Source organism: Marmota flaviventris, chromosome 13, assembly GCF_047511675.1.
Source record: "Marmota flaviventris isolate mMarFla1 chromosome 13, mMarFla1.hap1, whole genome shotgun sequence".
Lineage (NCBI taxonomy): Eukaryota > Metazoa > Chordata > Mammalia > Rodentia > Sciuridae > Marmota > Marmota flaviventris.
In genome coordinates this window covers 40,169,499-40,192,242 of record NC_092510.1, presented here as the reverse complement: position 1 = coordinate 40,192,242, position 22,744 = coordinate 40,169,499, and positions in this window count along the sequence as shown.

Genomic DNA, 22,744 nt, shown 5'->3' with positions numbered 1-22,744 from the left:
GCAAGATAAACAATAAGAGAGGTAAATAGGGAGCCTACATCCTGGGAACAAATTTTTACTCCTCACACTTCAGATAGAGCCCTAATATCCAGAGTATACAAAGAACTCAAAAAATTAAACAATAAGATAACAAATAACCCAATCAACAAATGGGCCAAAGACCTCAACAGACACTTTTCAGAGGAGGACATACAATCAATCAACAAGTACATGAAAAAATGCTCACCATCTCTAGCAGTCAGAGAAATGCAAATCAAAACCACCCTAAGATACCATCTCACTCCAGTAAGATTAGCAGCCATTATGAAGTCAAACACAACAAGTGCTGGCGAGGATGTGGGGAAAAGGGTACACTTGTACATTGCTGGTGGGACTGTAAATTGGTGCGGCCAATTTGGAAAGCAGTATGGAGGTTCCTGGGAAAGCTGGGAATGGAACCACCATTTGACCCAGATATTGCCCTTCTCGGACTATTCCCTGAAGACCTTAAAAGAGCATACTACAGGGATACTGCCACATCGATGTTCATAGCAGCACAATTCACAATAGCTAGACTGTGGAACCAACCCAGATGCCCTTCAATAGATGAATGGATAAAAAAAATGTGGCATTTATACACAATGGAGTATTATGCAGCACTAAAAAATGACAAAATCATGGAATTTGCAGGGAAATGGATGGCATTAGAGCAGATTATGCTAAGTGAAGCTAGCCAATCCCTAAAAATCAAATGCCAAATGTCTTCTTTGATATAATGAGAGCAACTAAGAACAGAGCAGGGAGGAAGAGCAGGAGGAAAAGATTAACATTAAACAGAGACATGAGATGGGAGGGAAAGGGAGAGAAAAGGGAAATTGCATTGAAATGGAAGGAGACCCTCATTGTTATACAAAATTACATATAAGAGGTTGTGAGGGGACTGGGAAAAAAAACAAGGAGAGAAATGAATTACAGTAGATGGGGTAGAGAGAGAAGATGGGAGGGGAGGGGAGGGGAGGGGGGATAGTAGAGGATAGGAAAGGTAGCAGAATACAATAGTTACTAATATGGCATTATGTAAAAATGTGGATGTGTAACCAATGTGATTCTGCAATCTGTATTTGGGGTAAAAATGGGAGTTCATAACCCACTTGAATCTAATGTATGAAATATGATATGTCAAGAGCTTTGTAATGTTTTGAACAACCAATAAAAAATAAATAAATTTAAAATAAGTCTTCATATCAATAACTATAAACATAAATGAATCTAGTGATAGGAAAGATGATAATTTATTACAGGTGGATCAATTTCTAATAAATTGTAATGATGAATGCTCAATTACCCATCATACCATTCTAATAAATGTTAACATTTTGCTATATTTTCTTTAGATATATAATATCTTAAATATATATATATATATATATATATATATATATATATATATATATATATGCAACATTTTAAGTAAATGTATGATTTAGTAATGAAGATCATATTAATTAAAGCAATGAAACTGACTACCTTGATTCATATCCCAGTGAGCCTCCCACCCCATAATCATTTCCCTAAGGCTGGTGAAATGGGCTGATAAACCATGGTGGCAGTGTGACATTGTTTCACCTTGACCCCATCCTTAACTAATCTAATTTTATTAATTTAGTCTAATAAAGACTTGGAAAAGAGTTTAAGATATTTGAGGAGAAAAAGGAAGGCAGAATATCTATCAAAAAAAAAAAAGAATCATAAGACAAAAGTAACAAAAATGAAGCTTGAAATACTAAATGAGAAAGCTTGGAAAAAAAAGAAAAATGTAATCTTTTAAATGCAAAATTTCATACTTGGTGAGGGAAATTAATGAATTAGAAGGTAGTAATGAAAGCAGTTCAGAAAGATAAGGGAATAAAAACATGAAGGCACTCTGAAGAGATGGTCTGATGAAAAGGGCCCACATGAACCATGATGCACATTTTGATGTCACATTATGACCCCTATGTATATAATTCTTAAAAGGGATGATACATTTAAATAAGATCTATATATGTAGTAGGATTATACAAAGTCTGCAAGGACTAATAAATATCAAGTTCAAGAAAAGCCATTTCTTCTAAAATAGAATGGGTCAGGCTGAAAAAGTGTCATATTGCCACCATCTCATATTTTTTCTGCTCATTCTATCCTCTTGCCGAAAAATAGTTATGTATTAGGGAGGCTTCACTGGGACATAGATGAATACAGTCTATTTTTTACCTGGCCTTTCATTGCTTGTAATTAATAGTTTTCATTACCAAAACAAACATCAGCTATATCTGGATTTTCTTAAATATTACATATCTAAAGAAAATATGGCAGAGTGTTCAGATTTATTCGTGCACATTCATCATTTGCGTTTCATTATTATACTTGTTTGTTGAATGGAATTATTTCATTTGCAAATAAATTTGTAAAATAAAAAATAAAAAGAAGCCGTGGAGTTAGCATGAGTGTTCAGAGCACTGGATGTGCAGCCAGATTGCCTGGAGTCAATTCCTAACACCTCAACTATCAGCTAGCTGTATGTGGGCAAATTTCCAAATCCCTCTACACCTCCATCACCTGTAGACCAGGTGTCTTTGGGAGAGGTGGAGAAAGATGGAGGCTGAGTAAGATTCTCTAGTAATCATCTCCCCACAGAGATGGTTGAACAGCTGTTCACCAAACTAACTTCACAAGAACTAAGGATATCAGGTGAGAGCTCAGAGTGCCTAAGGTTAGTGTAAGGAAATGAAAGGATGCATTTAAGAAGGCAGGGAGGAAAGAGTTGCCTGTGTCACCTGTCCCCCAACTCCAAGGAGCCCAGCACAAAGACAGATACCTCCCAGTGTGGGGAATGAGAGGGAATTAAGTCCAGGCCTTAGAGTTGAAACCCCAAACCAGAAATGCTACTGTGAAGTCCAGTGCTGATCAAAGCCCCACCCTACTCCCAGGTCCAAACCTGCAGAGTAAACACAGAAACTGTGTTAGGCCAGGGGGTTGACTGTCTCTACCACCCTTCCCCTAAATTTGGTGGAGAGCAGAGAGCAGGACTCCATGCTCTGGGGAGTAGGTCATGAAAGCTAGTGTCGATCTTTGTCTTGGAGTCCAGTCCCAGGCCCTCTGTGGTGAGACCCCAGAACCTGGTAGAAACTAAAGACCCCATGCACAGGCCAGAGCTCACAAATGGAGGCTCTGGCCCAGCCCTGGCATCAGGCAGAGAGGCCTGTATGCCAGTGGGCCTGTATCATTTCCAGCTTTGGAATGGTCCCAGGACACATCTGCCTTCTTCTGAAGACAGAAGGCTTCTGTGGCTATGAGAACTCAGCCTTGATAGCCAAGGAACTATCTCTACTATCCATCCTCCAACCTCAGACAGCACACCAAGTCAGTGCTCACAGATGGGGCTCTAGAACTGCTCTAGCACCAATGGGACAGATTTGTGTTCTGATTTATATCACCACTAGCTATGGGTCAGATCTGGTGCACCCATGAGACTGTGCAGGTCCTTTGGGATATAGGCATAGCCCAGTTTAAAATCATCCTAGGTAGTCAAGGGACTGTCTTCACCAGTACTAGAACCATGGCATCTGCTAGGCATAGGACAGGGTAATCAGAAGACTTTGCCCTGGAACTTAGTATTGGGCTGGAGAAACTGAACACTAGGCAGATCCTAATGGACCCCATCCCAGGCTTGCTTGTGAATGGAACCTCGGGGACAGTTTCAGTGCTGGGGAAGACACATGATCTCAATTGATGGCACTTCTATTCCAGGTAGCATCACCTGTGCCTGGTTACAGCAGTCTTGGGCCAGGTGTTGCCTAAGTGATAGGAAGCCCACAGCAAGATGAGTTTTGATTCTATCCCAGTGTTGTGCTGGTTTTGGTGAGCCATGAGCTCAGGGTGTAGCATGCTTGATGACATTGGTGGCCACAGTTGTGACATAGGAGCTTGGGGCTGGTCCATACATCGTATGTCCCAGAGCCAGTCAGAATTCTTCAGTGTCTGAACCCAGGCTGGTAACTGCAGATGAGGCACTTAGGCCTAACCTGGTCCCAGGCAAAGGCTTGTAGGGTCAGAATACTCTTTTTAGTTACTATCCTGTTTCTTTTTGAACAACACATCAGTGTCTACTGGGGTCAAATATGGCCTTGTAGTTTTCTCCTAGTACTGAATCAGTGTAATAATACACCAGTATTAACTCCTAGCAAATCTGAACCTGGGCACCACCCAGTGCTGAAATAGTGGAAGTTAACTTATGACTCAGAGGAAATAAACAGCCTGCTAAGAATTTCAGGAACGACATACACAAACAAAGCCAGATTAGAAAGATTGGAATAAATAGTAGTCCTTTAAAGCCAAGATGTTGTTTCATACTGAGAGCATCAAGACTTTGAGGACACCATAACTTTACTTGATAAGTAAACTGACCTATTAAGTTGTAATCAGTAGATAATCAGTAAAGAAGAACTTAGAAAATTTAAAACAGCTGTTGTAATGAAACTCAATAAGCTTGAACAGAGAAATGTTTTAATACTCTAACAGAAATTTAACAAAGACATGTAAGCAATTTTTTAAAAAGACAAATTCTTTAGCTGAAAGATACATTCAGCAAAATTAAAAACTCAAAAGAAGGCCATAAGGCCACACTGAAGAATTAGTGAGCTTGAAGACAGGCTATTTGAAAATGCACAGCGGAAGAAAAAAAAATGAAGAAAGCTTATGAAAATTGGGATAATATTAAAAGAGAAAATACTTGGGTAACAGAGAAAGAATTGAGAATGCCAATGCAAAGTTTATTTGAAGAAATAATAACAGAAACTTCCCAAACATAGAGACGGATACAAATAACCAGATACAGAAAGGTCAAAGGTTACCCTTCAAATTTAGCTCAACTTAGTTTACCCCAAGATATCTTATAATCAAGCTCTCACAGGTGAAAGATGAAGAGAAGATTCTCAAGGCTGCAAAAGATAAGACACATAACACAGGGGAGTCCCAATTCATCTGACAGCAGACTTCGGTGACATGAGATTTTCATACTACTGAAGGGGGGAAAACTACAAAATGGAACTGTTATGGTTTGGATGTGAGGTATCCCCCAAAAGCTATGCGTGAAACAATGCAAGAATATTTAGAGGAGAAATGATTGGGTTAAGCTGTCTTTAATGCAATCAGTGAATTAATCACCTGACAGGGTTAATTGAGTGGTAATTGAAGGCAGGTGGGTTGTGGCTGGAGGAGGTGGGGCATTGGGGGTATGGTTTTGGGGTATACATTTGTGTTTGTCAAGTGGAGATTGGAGATCTCTCTGTCTCTGCTTTCTGATTATCAGGAGAGCTGCTTTTCTTTACCACACTCTTCCACCATGTTGTTCTGCTTCATCTCAAGCCCGAGGGAATGGAGTCTGCTGCCCATGGACCCTGAGCCCTCAAACTTTTTCTCTACAGTTGTTCTGGTTGGGTCTTTTAGTTACAGCAGCAAAAAAAAAAAAAAAAAAAGATAATTAAAACAGGGACCAAAAATAGTGTACCCAGAAAAGCTATCCTTTAGAAATGAACGTGAGGAAGACATTTACAAACAAAACCTGAGAAGATGTATCTCCTCCAGACCTATTCTATAAGAAATGCTAGAGGGAGCTCTACAAATTGAGAGCAAGGGACATCAATGAGTAAGAAGAAAACATGGGAAGGTATAAAACTCACGAGTAAAAATAATTACACAGTCAGAATGCTCTAATGTTGTAAGCATGATGTGTAAACCATATCTGTAGTATGAAGACTAAAAACAAAATTAAAAACAATAATAACTACATCAATATGTTAAGAGATAATATAGAAAGAATATTAATGGGAGATAAATTCAAAATTGTGGGGAGGATTGGAGTGCAACTGAAGAGTTTTCTTATTAGTATATTTTCTCTTGTTCTTTGTTTCTGTTCTTATCTTTACAATCATGTTACATTGCTATCATTTCAAAATAGCTTGTTATAATTAAAAGATGTTCTTTCTAAGCCTATGGTAACCACAGAGCAAAAGTATATAATAGGCAAAATCAAAATAATAAGCAAAGAATCAAAATACAATACTAGAACAATTCATTTACCCACCAAGGAAGACTACAGGGGTGGGGAGAGAAAAGAATACCATAAAATTAGAAAACAAGTTACATGATAGCTATAGTAAGATCTTACCTAATTGCCTTGAATGTAAATGGATTAAATTCTTCAATTAAAAGACATCAGGTGACTGAATAAATTAAAGCACAAAAAGACTAGACTCTGGAGCTGAGATTGGATACAGCTAGAGCACTTGCCTAGCATGCAAAAGGCCCTGGGTTCAACTCCACTACCACAAAAAACAGACAAAGAAAAACATCCACAAGACTCAACTCTAAGTTGCTTAAAAAAAAATTTACTTCCTCCCCTTCAATAGATGAATGGGTAAAGAAACTGTGGTATATATACACAATGGAATATTACTTAGCATTAAAAGAGAATAAAATTATGGCATTTGCAGGTAAATGGATAAAGTCTGAGAATATCATGCTAAGCGAAGTAAGCTAATCCTAAAAAAACAAAGGTTGAATGTTCTCTCTGATAAGCGGATGCTGATCCACAATGGGGGTGGGGCATGGGAAAAATGGAGGAACTTTAATTGGACAAAGCAGGGGGAGGTATGGGGGCAGGAAAGATGGTGGAATGAGATGGACATTATTGCTCTTGGTACATGTAAGACTGTACATATGGTGCAATGCTACATCATGTACAGAGAAATGAAAAGTTATGCTGCAATTGTGTACAATGAATCAAAATGCATTCTGCTGTCATATATACCTAATTAAAATAAATACATTTTTAAAACGATATTGGGAAAGAAACATGAGGTCAGCAATGAAGGATAATAGGAAACTCAAATATATACAGAGAAATATATACAAACAAATATATACAGAGAAAATTAAGTCAGGGACTTAAAAAAATCTCACTTCACTTTTAATGACACAAATTGACAGAAAATGAAGGGATGTAAAAAGATATCTCATGAAAACAGAATCCAAAAGAAAGCAGGAGTGACCATATTTATATCAGATAAAGTAGACTTTAAATCAAAGGTAGTAAAAAGGCCCAAGGAAGGTCATATAATGACAAAGGGGTCAATTCAGAAAGAGGAGATAATTCTCTCTATATATGTACCCAATATCAAAGCATCCAAATACATAAAGAAAATATTTAAAGGCTTAAAGGGATATATAGACTCTAATACAATACTCTAATAATTAGGCATTTTAATACCCTATTTTCAGAAATGGACATCATTCAGACAGAAAATCAACAAATAAATGCAGAGTTAAATTGTACCCTAGACCAGATGGATTTAACAGATTTCCATAGAACATTCCATCCCCCAGCTACCAAATACATATTTTTCTCTTCAGCACATGGAATATTCTCTGGGTTATATCATATGAGAAGTCACAAAACAAGTCTCAACAAATTTAAAAATATTTAAACCATATTGAACATCTTTTCAATAAATGCAGTAAATTTAGAACTCAATAACAAGAAGAACTTTGTAAACTATACAAATACCTGGAAATCAAATAGCTTACTCTGAATCACCAGTGGCTCAAGAAAGAAATCAAGAAGAAAATCAAAAAAATTTTTTGAAACAAATGAAAATAAAGACACATCATACCAAAATCTATGGGATATGGCAAAAGCAGCACTAACGGGAAGTTCACAGCAATCCATGCCTACATTAAAAAAAAAAAAAAGAAAGAAAGAAAGAAAGAAAAAGAAATCTCTCAAATAATCTATCACTGCAACTCAAGGAACTAGAAAAACTAGAACAAACCAAGCCCAAGGAAGTAGAAGGAAAGAAATAATAAAGATGAGCAGAAACAAATAAAATGGAGACTAATAAAACAATACACAATGAAAGGGCAAACATTTATTTCAGCTCTGGCTCTCATGAACTATTTCTACTACCTTCAGCACCAATTCAGTATCTGATACACAGCAAGTGCTTATAGACAGATGTGGAATAAATGAAGAGATAAATAACTATACACGTTAAATATCAGACTGAGGCACCAGCCTCTGGTCCCCCAGTTTTGAGGCTTTCCACTCAGTTACAGCTTAGATCAGACATAGTTGAATATCAGGACAACAGCTGGTGGAATTAGGGATTTCTAGGCAAGGGAAGCCAAAGGCAATGCTTTCACACAGGCTCTGACAAATAAGGTGTGCATCAAGTAATGATAAGTGATTCTTTTTAGTATCTAGAAAAGTAGGCCTAGCTAAACATGCTTCCCACTCCATGATTTTACCTTTATGTAAATAATTTCCCAGGGCCCAAAGGAGTGGCAAAAAAATTGAATCTGTATTTTATCATGGCACAGCCTTCTAGGAATTTCAGTCGTTGGCTATTAATCTTGGTATGTGTTAACTGGGGCACATTTGCTAGGAAAGCTTATACTAGTTAAGGCAATGATAGTCTTAGCAACATTTATGTTGCTTTGAGGCTAGCTGACTATCCAGGCATGCTGGTTGAATAACACAATTTACCTTTATAGATAGTTACAAATACCTGAGAAGCAGACTTCTGTGGATCAGTCCGAGATAACTTCCATTGCTGTTAGAAAACAGTCGTGTTTCAATAACAGATTTACAAACAGATTTTTGGAAGACAGGGTTTATGTATATATTTCTCAACAATAGTCATGGCTCCCTGTTGCCACTGATCGCTTGAACTTTAAAACTGGTATTCAAGGCCTTTCTACCTTTACAGACTTATAGGTCCAAACTGAACTATGTGCATTTACCAAATACAATTCTTTCCTGCTTTGTCTTTGCTCATGCAGTCCCAACACTTCATTTTGTTTAACTTCTTATCTACCTTTGAGAATTATCTTTAGTCTTTCCCCATCCCCTTCAACTAAATCCAATCACTTCTTCCCAAAGATATCAAAGTTACTTATTCCCATATTTTAAAAACGATGATAGTTGCATTTATTGAGCAATTCCTATACTTACATGATGTACTCGTGAATACTGTTTAATATAATACTCATGACAGTTTTATGGAGATAGGTACTAGTTTTGTAAGTTTCCTCTTCTGTGATGCTCCCTCTTTCTCTACTCACTGGCTGAATGCAGAGAAAACCAAGGACCTAGAGCAGGGTTTGGCAAACTATGGCCCATTAGCCAAATTGATTTGATAAAATTTTATTAGAAAATGACCGCCTCCTTTCATTTACTAATTGTCTATGACTACTTTGAGTTATGATGGCAGGGTTAAATTGTTGTAACAGAGATGGTATGGCCCACAAAGCCTAAATTATTTACTAAAAAGCCCTTTGTGGAAAAATTTTGCCAATACCTAGACTGAGAAGGTGGTAGAACCACAGGATGGAAGGATCTGGGTCCCTGTTTGGCTCTGTGGAACAGGATGCTTCACCAACCTTAACAATCTGCCTTGAACTGTAATAGAAGCAATAAATGAATTCTCTGTTATATACCAAACTTCCTGATTATTTGTTTCAATAGTTAGCCTAGTCTCACTAACGCAGGAGTGATTTAAGTATGATAACTCTCCAGGACAGCAATCCAATAAGTCCTCCTTCCATGACCCAGGGATAAATGAAGGTTGATGTTCAGTTCTTCTATTGGATTCTGGTATTTTTTTTAATATAAATTACAGATATGGATTAGAGGAATTCTAAGACCTCAAGTCAGGAACATGTTTTGTAAAACAACTTTCATCAAGGCCATGGCAATTGAATTGCTAGTGGTTTAACTAAGTAAATACAAAGGGGAAAAAAAATCCCAATTATTACTGAGGCATGTACTTGTACTTGGTTGAGGGTCAATTGGGAAAGGATGAATTGAAAAATTCTCTGAAAACATTTTATAGGTTCAGGCCCCCTAGAGTTAGAGGAACTGAAGCTTCCATCCTGACTCCCTTTATCACAGCATCTCTCTTAGAAGAACAGCTTGTGATATCCTTTTATCCCTCAACACTAACCACTAGGGAAAGAAACCCAGAGAAAAAGATGAACTTTCCCATGGCACACTGGGAGTGACTATACTTCCAACCGAGTTTGAATAAAGTTAAGGGCCATTATCAGTCATTGTCTGAACTGTATATTCTTTGTAAGGGCAACAGGGTAATCAGGAATCTATACATTCTCTGGTGGTGATCATTGAAGATTCTTTGCCACTTGCCTTCCTCAGGGATCATGGGATGGAGATGTTTTACTTCCTGTTATTTGTTGTTTCTTTGCTTTAATAGGACATCGTGATCTTGGAACCATAAAGCTAGTTACAGATTAACTAAACCTAGCTTCTCAGTTTCATGGAAGTTCATCAAGTTCAAGCTGGATAACTACTGCTGAGATTATTTATGAGATTCCCACCCAAATGCTTTCCATGCATAACACAAGCGTCCTTGGGTACTGACAATAGTACACTTCTTCTGCTGACCTCCTCCTATTTGTCTAGATGAGGGGTTGCATACTGGCACCCCTATTCATCCTATAGACATATGTTTTATGTGATCCACCCAGTGTTTTAAAATTAGAAGGCTTGAATGACCTCTGTACTAGTTAAATTACCATCATGGCATTTTGTAAGCTAAGGTCTCCCAAATGTGTGGTGTAGATTCAGAGTCTGGTTTTTGTGATTTTTTTTTTTTTTTTTTACCATCTTAAAACCTCAGGCAGAAGTTATGTTTATTCAGGGAGCTCAGTTCCATTCTTGCCTTTCTCAAGGTCTGAACCTCTTTTTAATCTTAAATGGGCATTAGAAACTCAGGTTCCTTGATCCAGAGATCCATATGTCCACCTAAACTGTGATGGCTGCTCCTAGAATCTGCTTATATTTATTTTTCTGACTTTATTTCATGCTATTCCTGGTACCTAAGGATTATTTTTAACTGATCAAATTTAGTCCAGTGGAAAATATTTTTTTATAATGGGCTGAAAGAGTCTAGTAAAATTTTTATACATATTATAAAATTATTATACAATTATTTTATAATAAAATATGACATGCCACTTTGCCATTTGACATAGCATGCATTTCTTGTCAGAAAGGGAGGAGAATCCTATAGCCAGTTTCCACCTGGCTTTGGGCTTCAAGCTCATGGAATATAAAAATGTGCATTATATCCCGAGTCCTAAACTTAAAGTTCCATATCAGATAATAACTAGTTTGCAAGAACCCAAGAATATCTCTAATGTCTATCCTTTATCCATGATGTTTGGCACCTAATAGTTGCTAAGTAAATAAATGTCTATATAATCAAACAATAAATGAAAAAATTATAATTGGAGAAGATGAGAATTCTTTGCATGTACTTTATGATAGTATGAAATTTTTGGTATTAGAAAAGAGAGCTTCAATCAGGATTTTTTTCAAGAACCCAAAGAATTTGTACTGTCAATACAGCATCCATCTTATTGTATCATGATTTCTCACCCATTCATAAAATATTGATGACAACAATCTATATTCTTAGGTAAGAAATTTATGAATGATTCATTTTCATACAAATAGCATATTCTGTTTATTATGTGCAGTTTTTTTTGTCTAGGTCCTCAGAGGTATAAAATGATGACTAACACAAGCTCTACACTCAGCTACTTTATAGTTTATGGGGTGTGAGCAAAAGTAAACAATTAAAATAAAAGTACCTACTCCTTATCAAATGCTTTTGATGTGTCAGATGCTGTGCTATATTTTTTATGAATTAGCTAATTTAATCACCACACACCCTATGAAGTGGAAACCATTATTATCTCCACTATATCAATGAGGGCACTAAAGCCCAGAAAGGTTAAGGGGCATATACAAGGTCGCAAAGCCAGAGAGACACAGAGTCAGAATGGAAGCCTAATCATTCTGATTCTCAACTCCAAGGGTTCAAATATTCTGCCACATGGTCACTCAAATAATCCATGACTGAAAGTAATGTGTTCCCTCAATAGGTAAACCTCAGTTGGAGAGCACAAAAGAAGGTTCAGAAAAAGCTTTATGGAGTCTTGAAGTCTAAGTGGTATTCTGACAGACAGTGATGGACAAAGAAATGTCCCAGGAGTAGGAAATTGCATGAGCAAAAGCAGGAGGCAGAAGAAAGCACCACATCATGTTTGAGAAACTTCAAATAAACAATCCAGCATGGCTGAGGGTGGGTTCTTTGTGTGAGAAAAGGCAAGAAAGGAGAGTTGGTTTGGGCTTAAATTTTGGATAAACAACTTTGGAGCAGGAAGTGGGGAGGAAGTATATGGCCTTTCTCTCACCTCTGGTCATAAATCACAGCAAAGTCTGGGAAAAATTGAGGCCTCTGGTATCAACAAAATCTACTTTCTGTGCAGGGGCAGTACTGGGAGGAACTTAGATGACTTTAGAGGCTTTCAAATCTTTTCTGTGATTCAAAGGCAAGGCTTCCTAACCTGGGGACTTTACCCACAATTTCCTGAAGTTCCTGCACCCTAACACCCATCCATGAGTCCAAAGATTTTTGCTGCATGAACATGTTCACTTCTTGACTAGGGAGATTGTTCATTGCCGCAGTCTGACTGGGCAAAATAACCGGGGGGCGAGTGACAAGGAACTTGTGAAGGTTGATACAGCAAGAGCTGCTTTATTGCAGGACAGCAGAGGTATATATACTTAACTAATTACACACAGCTTATCTTAATTAACATAAACTAGATACAGCAGTCAACCAATAAGGAATCCTCATCATCTTAATAGCTTAACTTAATTGACATAATCTAGACACAGCAGTCAGTCATTAAGGAATCTCTATCATCTTAATGGCTCACTGGCGTTACTTCTCAAACCACTCCTTTTGGCAAAGTGCCAGGTGCCATCTTGACTTGTCTGTGGCCCCTAACAGTCCATAAGGTGCATCACTTTTTCTAAGGTCTCATGACCAAATAAATATTGCAAACCACTGTTCTAGGGAGAGAGAGGCGGCAGCCATCTCAGTGGGGCCTTCCTTGGAGCCAGGACTGGAACCAATGTCCTATTAATATTTTGGGATTCTACAGAAGTCAAAACTGAGTTAAAATTCCAGACCCCAAGCAAACCTTTTCACAGAAGCCTCATCAATGTGCATCAGCAAAGGACCACCTTGTGTGGGCCTCTATCCCAGGACTATGGATTATTTTGGCTAGAAGTTCCAACAGAGTTGGTATTTGGCAAAGACAAAACTCATTGCTAAACTGTCAGTAGGAACTGGGTCACATTCTGCCATAGGAGGTTTACAAGGGCAATAGGAAGTTGAAACTTATAGGCAGATGACAGCTCTCTAGAAGGATCACTGCCCATGGCATTTGAAACCCAATTCACCAGAGTCACCGAGCCGTAAATCAGTATTGAGAATGAGGCAATTTATGGGCAATGCCTGTGAGAAAATCCTTCATTTCCTCCTCTTTGTCATGTCATTTCAAAACTTGCCCAGCAGGTCCTCCCATCCCTGACTCTAGCTGCGATGACCCAAGGAAGAAATGTCAATGATGCAAGAAAGGAAGGTTTCCAAGCAAATCATTTGATTTACAGAAATAGCTGTAATAGAGTCTGGTTTAGTCATTAGTGGTATGTTTTGCATCATAATACTGTTTAATAAATGGAAATGGTCTTGTGTGTATCCATTGGAATTACAACTGTCTACATATGACAGAAAGCTCAATTGGCTTATAAATTTATACCTGTCCCATGGAAATGAAATATGGAGCTGGGCAATCTGTGGGGCTGGTCTGGCAATTCCAAGACCAGCAGGGACCCAGGCTCCCCCTACCTTGTTCTTCCACCAACTTTAGGATCTACTTCAAAATTCAAGAGAGCCCCTCAACTTCTACTCATTATGTTGATACATTAGCCTCAAGGATGGAAGAAAATTTAAGACGGAGCTCCCTTCTTTTAAGAACACTTCCCTAGAGGTCCCAAGTCACAATTCTATTTGCATTCCATTGTCTGGAGGACTTTGGCCATAAATATAGTGCCTGATGTTCTTTTAATCAGTAAATCTGTGCTTTAAAAAAATCCACCAATTGTCTAAACTTTCCATATATATGTGGCAATGGTCAAGCACTTTCTAGTAAACCACACTGGAAGTTCAAAAATTCTTTTTCTAGGGTTAGATTCCTCTTTGGAATCTAGGCTGGAATCTGCTGCTTGGTACCCAGAGGCCTATTCTAATTAGAGAGGCTGAATTTTAGAGCTGCAAGAGGCAGAAGAAGAAGTAATCTTCTAACACTATAATTTTACAGATAGAGAAGAGCCCAGATTAACTAACAAAGAGATTTAGTGGCAGAATTAGATCTGGAACCTCCATCAACTGGATCTGAGTCTAAAGCTCTTTCTGCCACCTCAGATTTTCTGCTACTCTAGTCTTCCTTGTTTTCTTTTTCCCCTCTTTCCTTCTCTTACCTTCTCCCCTCCTCCCCCATTCTCCTCCCTTCTTTTGTTTCTTCCTCCCTCTCACTTTTCTTTATTTTATCACTTTAGAAGGAAAAAAGCTTTATATTGATGGAAATCTAAAAATTTGGTGGATTTTGTTACATTTCTGTCCAAAGTCCTTATGCCTTAACCATAGCTTTTAGAAAATATTTCCTAACATTTACTAATCCACCTTCCCATCTTCTTTCAATGGAATGCAACAGATATGATTTGCTTTCAGTTTACACTGTCTTGCAGTGGATTAGGTTCATTGTCTCACCATAGCTCACATTTCGCATCTCAATATGAATTAAGTATGCATACAGACTATTTGGAAAAAAGGCAATGTTTTTTAAGAGGTGACAAACCACTGATTTTCTTGACATTACATGTATATCTGTGTGTGCAGGTGCAGTCAACACCTGCACACACAGATTATAAGTATCAGGAAAAAAAGACTTGTAGAAACAGTTGACCCATTTATTAATAAAAATGATTCTATGTTCTCTTAGGGCATTTGTGCAATAACTTAGCCAACATTTATTATAGGACAATGATGGAATATTCTGTGACCTTGTGATGTTCTTTTAAAATTATTGATTTTCAAAAAGTAAATCCTTTATATGAGCTTGTTTAGTAGCCACTGGGTAGGATTTTTATAAATTTTAATAAAATACAGTGGTGTCTTATGGGCTGCTGCCAGATAGGAGTGTTGATATTAGTTTTCATTAGGAAACAGTGATTTTCCTAGAGGTCAAGTGTGAGAGGGTAAGTGAGTAGCTTTCCCTGGATCTGGCTAGGAAAAGATAGGTTGAGCAGAATTCTTGTTCCCACAAGGAGGCCTTGGAAGGCGAGACTGAGCTGTTAATGGGGCAAAAAGAGCTGCTTTTCTCTGTTGTGGAGAGGGTACTTGACTGTCTCACACTCTGAAAATCAAGGATCCAGAGCTCCCTGGTTTCAGGTGATAAATATTTGCCTCTGGGAAAAATGAGGAGCCTCTGGTAATAGGAAGGCATTGTATGAAAGGTCCATGGGCTAGGAAAGGCTTGGGGTCACCCAGAAGTAGGATGGAACCCTAAATGTGAAGGGTCCAGATAGGCATGTACTTGGAAACTTGATCAGTGACCTTACCCTGACTCTAGCCTATTGTGTCCCTTTAATCCTTAGATCACTCCTCTTCTAACTCTTGTGATTTGTTTATTTCTCTAAAAGTTGGGAGAAAAGTTACCATCATGTAAGAGATCTGGATTCCTAGATTGGAAGGGACTGCATTTTACTTGTTTGCATCTTGGGATCTTCGTCCTGTTAAATTTGTCTCCCAAATCTCCTCCTCTAGGTCTCAATGAAAATGTCACCTCTTCCCCTGGGAGACCATCCTGTCCCCCCAGATGTCTCACAGCATGCCCTGGCATTCATTTTTTATCTAATTATGCCTGCTTGCTCTCTTCAGGGCTCTGATCTCTAACTGAACTGACCTGGGTTCTGTGTTTCCTCATGGTTTGCTCTGACTTGTCCCTGTAGACTGGCAGGCAGGGATGCTGTATTCCCATTGCTCACTCCGGGTCTGGCACAGGAAAGATGCTCACTGCAGAAGAGTATGAAGTTTTCCTGGGGAAGCAGAATCCAGATGGATCCCACTAGGCTACATCTAGGGCCCATGTCTGCTTCTTTTGGCATCTCATACATCTGGGCGTTTTCTTTAGAGCTCTTATCATTGTCTGTAATTACTCTTTAAATCCTATCTCTCTTATGAGGATAAGAACTCCTATTGTGAGAGAGTTTGCTCTAATATCTAGTGATGTCTGTGGACTCCTTCCCAGAAAAAGGTTTTTAAATGCATAAATAAAACACACAGGATTATAAAGGAAACCCACCATATTAAAATAAAATCAAAATATTAAAATACAGTGCTGGAGATACAGCTCAGTGGTGGAGGTTGTGCTCAGCATGCTGGATGCCCTTGTTGAGATTACTTGTATCACATACCCAAAAATTATCCAAAAATGTTAAGGTACAAATTTGTGATATAGTTACATATGTACTTCTTCATTAACACATTACAGAACAAAATCTGGTGGTGGACTAAAACCTATCACAAATTTTGAGTGGGGATGAGCACAGTTGATTTTTTGAGCTATCTGCAAAAACAGTAACTTCATATGAAGATATCCTTGTTTTCTTTGTGATCCACCCAGTGTTTTAAAATCAGAAGGCACAGATACCTTCAATACTGCTATAATTTGTTGTCCACATCCATGATAGGATCAAATGTTAAATTTCAAAAGAGATGTAATTTTTTCCACCATCCACATATAATGATTCTGAAGCCTACCCACAGCTTCTAGGGGGTGTCTCTGGGTCCCAGGTTAAGAATTCCTGCACCAGAATATATTGCTTAGCTTTTTAAATACTAAACTCCTAAGATATAGTAAAGTAGTGCTTACATATTTGTGAAAGGAGGAAAAAGGAATTTTTCTGTGCCTGAAGCTGTCTTCAGAACAAGCTTGCTGAATGGATGAATGAGTTCTGCAGACTGACTAGTGAGCTAGTCAATAATAGATTGAGAACACCCCTCCCCCACCAGTTCCAATAATGATTGCATCTCGAGTGAGGTCCTAGTATTCTACTGAAACCCTAGTGTCTCGCCTACAGCCAACACAAAATACAGATTTAAATGATGAAACACCTCTTCAGTGGAAATAGACAAACACCACCTGTAATTAATCAGGAATGATGGATCAGAGCTTTGAAACTTCCTTCAAACCAATCAATCAGCTCTCTCCTTGGACTGCCTTTGGCTCCCTTCCCATTAGGAAGATTGACAGCTTTTGCCAGTCACAGCCTCCACCATGACAGCACTTCTTATTTGGAACCAGCCTCACTATTACCACCTGCACTTGGTGAAAGGTCTTGAGTGAACTCCTTTTTCTGTCCTATGTGAAGAGAAACCCCTGGGGGCAGGCAGCAGACTCACCAGGAATCTGTTCCTGTGTTAGGGAGGAGATTATCTTAGGTTCCCATGAATATCAACTGGAAAGATCAACCCTATGTGGATTATTGCTCTCATAGTGCCTTATGAGTCAGCAAACACTGATAGGACTCATGAAAACTCAGTGCTAGTAGAGATGAGATCAAACTCACAATTCAATCCTTCAAAAAAGTCCTGACATATCAGCTATGCAGAAGGCAGCACACATCTTTTGGTAGCCAACACTTCTTTAAAATTTTGGAATGTTTTCGAAGACAGTAAAGGATAAATGAATATTCATGCAAGTTCTATAAAAATGAATGATTCATTTCTTAATAGAGGGAAGATAGATAGCTTGGGGAAATCAGCAGCAATTTAAGGTGGCTGTAAAAATTAGATGTTACACAGACCTGCTTTATTGTGATCACACACTAAAGTCCACTTATCAATATTATCATGCAGATCAAATAGTAAACAGGCTCTGGTATTCCTCATCTGCCTTACCCTTACTTTACTGGCTTGCTTAACATGATACTAAGCAGTGACTAATTATACATTTCTCAGATCACAATGTACTACAAGTAATGGTTTGGGGATATATTATCATCTAATTGTTCTTCTTTAGGTTTGTGGGGTTGGCATGATCTCAGATATTGTAAGAAATGTGTTATAATATGGATTAAATGATGGAAGAAAATTCCATCCCTCCTTAAACTCCACAAAACTTCTGCAAATGTAGCACTCAATGGGCTTGTGGATTCTCAAATTGCTTCTTTTCCATGGGGGTTGGGGGGTGGGGTCAGTGGCCTTCTGTTCAGTAATTCTTCAGAAATCTATGGCTTTCCATCCAAGTTGCCCATTAGAATAAACTGGGAGTGATTTTTTTTAATGAAACATACCTGAGCCCTGCCCCAAGAATGTGTATAATCTCCCCAGTTGACTACATTAAGCAGCAGGTTCCAGGACGATTGCCCTAAATCCTAAATGCTGACTAGCAATGATTTTTCTGTTCAGATCTCTGTAGATGACTCCCAGCCAAAGGCTCACAGTCCTTGTTCAAAAGAGATTAGCAGTTGTTAGAACCAGATGAACACTAATGAACTGTTCCTCCCTTATGTAGTCAGAGGGATTAAATGTTTGGAGAGAAAGTGAGCTTAAGTTTTCTTTATTTGAAGCCAGAAAACAATATTCATGAATTAATTCTTTCTAAGAGACTTTTAAATCCCCTCCTTCAGCAATGGAGATAGTATCTTGCAATTTACTGGATTGTAGTTTAATTGCTTAATGATAGATTTCAGGGCTTATGTCATATTCCCAAAAGATTTGCAATTTGCTCTTCACCTGGCTCTTCAGTCTTACCCCGAGTCGACTATAATCCACACCCATAATTCTGCCATGCAAGGCAACAACTTGTTCCCTGAAGAGGGTCTAAATGGTTTCACCCCTTGTCCTGGTTCACATTGCTCCTTATACATTGTAGTCATATAGCTGACCACAGGGATGTTGACAGTGCTTCCATTTGAGAGACTGTGCAGCCAGAGGAACTTAGTGAAGAAGACCCTATCAACAGTGCTTTTCTCCTCAGCTCCACCATTTGAAATCCTGCTCATCCTTTTCCCACGGAGGCTTTTTTTCCCTATAAGAACCGAATCAGCATCTTTCTCCAATTTTTAATTTTGTTTTATTTTTTAGTTGTAGATGGACACAACATCTTTATTTTATTTATTTTTATGTGGTGCTGAGGATCGAACCCAGTGCCTCACACATGCCAGACGAGCGCTCTACCACTGAGCCACAACCCCAGCCCCTCCAATGAGTTTTTAATACCACTTTAATTGCCATACTAGTCTTTGCAAATTCTTGCATAGTCATTTCTAATACTTAGTTCAGAAGCATTTACAATAGGGAGTACAAACCCTGTAACATTTTCATTTCAACCTGCTCCTTTGGGCAATGTTATAACTTGCGTAAGTTTACAAGCTACAATTCTATCTTACCTGAGGGGAATGACCTCAGTAGTTCACGCCCAGTTTTTTCCCTACAATAAATATTCTGGATTTTAAGAAAAATCACCTCACTATTTTCTAGCATGTTTTAAGTTTCAGTTAAGTTTAAATAGCTTCTTCAAAGACCATCTGGTATTTATTTAGCATGGCTATCAAGTGAGTGTTACATCTTGGTAAGAATATTGAGATATCTAACACAATGACACTCAGTGGGGCAGTCCACCCTAAGATGGCTTTGGAAATACATGTGCAATGCTTCAGTTATTATGGAGACTAGCAGGGTTACTGACATTTAGTGAGCAGGAGCTGGGAAGGATAGGGATGTTGCAAAGTGTCCCCCAAAGATTGTCCTATTCAAAATACCAATTTTCTCTACCCTCTATATCCACCCTGGCATATTCTATCCACGTCATAGAATACTTTTTAAAAAAAAAATTTGACTTGGAGAAAAAGAGGAAGCTCCTAAAATTCATTCTGTGTCATAAGCAAAATGCCCTAGGCTTATTATCAGATAGATAAAGAGAATACAGTTTGATGATATCTGGTTGGTGAAACAGGAGATCTCATATCATATAGATGAGAATATTACATAATGTAACAAGTTTTGAGGACAAGAATGCTTATCAATATATAAAATGCACATTCCTTCTAGGAATTTCCCTGCTAGACATTTATCCTACAGGTATATTTACCTAAAAGCTCAAAATTGTATGGAAAGGACTGTTCTTTGCAACATTAGTTATCATCACAAAAAAGAAAGGACAATCTCTGTGTCCATTAAAAGGAGAATGGTAAGATCAGTTTTGGTATATCCATAGAATGGTATGTGACTATAAGGAAAGAGTACCAAAATATTTTAAGTGAGAAGGTATATGATATGATCTATCTAGCTTCAAAATACATAAATTTACACATTACACAAGAGACTGTTTTTGTTTTATGTAGTTCTGATATAAACAAATTTATGGTTTAGTTAAATAATATTGGTCCCCCAAAACACACTTCAAATTCATTTACCATAGTATCTATGAGCCACTGGCTAAAGTACAAGTTTCCCCCTAGCTCTTCAGTCTACAAATCAGGACATAAATAATAGATGCCTCTTATCAGCAGTGACCAGTCACTGAGATTTCCTTCCAAGTCTATTGGAGATTGGCCATAGCATTTGTTATTCAGTTCACACAAAGTATATAGTTGTGTTGCCTCTGTCTCCAGCGACAAACCCATGTAATGTTACAAAAATGGATAATTGAAAGAGGGAATTAAACTGAACATAGAAAAAACAGGGCTAACACTGGAATATAAATTTAAATGGAGTTATAGAAGAAATAGCTGTCATGTGTGACACTCTTAGATGTGCAGCCAGAGGAATGAAGATGATTCCATTCACAACGGTGAGGAAAATGGTGTAACAAGGAGGACAGTGGTGCCCCAGAGGAAGTGATGCCAGCCAGAAGCTTCATATTAAAGGAGGGCTTGGAGTTCCTTTATGACAGTGACAGTATAAAGAATACAGTATTGGAAACTGACTTAAACTTAGAAACAGGACAATTTTTTTTACCAAGACATGAAAAAGATACTCTATATCATAAAGGCATGCAACAAAAGAAAGCAAATACTATTCAAATTCATCTTGATAATTTTTTTTCACAAAGCAATAAGACATTTTAATTCCCAGTGTTTCTAATGTTTTGAATTACAGTGGACTAAACAATAGTACTACTATTTGTTTTGTTTCCCCCTACATTTATAACCTGCCGTAAGAGAGGTTTTGATGTTATAACAAAAAATTTTAAAGATAATGGAATAGTGTAATTTTCCCCATTGAATATTAAGATCTCTTTTTATGGTTTCAGTTTGCACCATCATTTGATCCCATGTTAATGTGCAGCATGAGGACTGCCTGAATATAAAAATATAAATATATGGTATATATATGTGTGTATATACATATACATACACACATATATATACATACACACACACATACACACACACACACACACACACACACATATATATAATGACAGTGCCATTCATGGAATTGTTAACAGTGGTTACTTCTAAGGAGTGGGGCTGAGGGAAAGTGGAGGCAAAGAAAAATTTTATGTTCATTTTATATCCTCATTAATTCTTTGATTTTTTTCTTTAGAACATAATCCTTAAGGAAAAATATAAAGAGAAAGATAATATATTTTAAAAATGTATAAATATGATTTGTGTTTGATTTTATTAAGAATTTCAAGAAATTTATAACACTGAAAAGGTGAAAATCCATTGCTACAAGGTCACTTTTATACTATTCCCAAGCACAAAAATTGTAAAATATGCAGTTTTTTCAGGCATAAATATGATTTGAGTTGTTAATTTCATTTGTCTGTGGGGAGAAATGGCTTAAGAACAAGTCCAGCTGATGGTGACGTTCAAGTGCAATTTGCAGACAGATGCCTTAGACAAAATGCCTCTAAAATGTCTGGTGACTAACATGCATCTGTTTAGAAGGCAGCAGGGTTGAATAAAAGTATGACCTTGTGCACAACCATGAAAGTTTACTGGCTGGCAAACAAATGCCAAATACCTAGTGAGGAGCATTTGAAGAAGTAACTTTGAAGTTACTGGTACATTTATGCCAGGACTTAGACAAGAGAGAATGAAAGTTCCCACAGAGATAAGGCTGGGGACAAGCCACTGACCCAGACTGGCCAAATAGGATTTGATCTGAGAGAGTACATGGGGTGAAAAGATGTTGACATATCCCTGAATTCATCCAAACAAAGGTTTTTATCTTCTATCACAGTCTCGGAGGCCACCTGGATAGGTGAGGAGGTCCTTTAGAAGATGTATGCACGTTCTAACCATGTCCAGGAAAACAATTGTCCTGGATAATAGTTGAGGTGGTAAAACTGATTTTATTAATAACTATTGCAATGGGGGAAAGCGACTTTAGTATAGAACTGAGCTCAATTATGAAATCTTAGAGTGGTTTTGATTTGCATTTCTCTAATTACTAGGATTGATGAACATTTTTTCATGTATTTGTTGATTAATTGTACATGATCTTCTGAGAAGTGCCTCTTCAGATCCTTGGCCCATTTATTTATTGGGTTATTTGTATTTTTTGGTGCTTAGCTTTTTGAATTCTTTTTATACCCTAGTGATTAGTGCTATATCTGACATGTGACGGGTAAAGATTTGCTCCCAATATGTAGGCTCTCTATTCACCTCACAGATTCTTTCTTTTGCTGAAAAAAAACTTTTTGGTTTGAGTCCATCCCATTTATTTTTTCTTGATTTTAATTATTGTGCCACAAGAGTCTTATTAAGAAA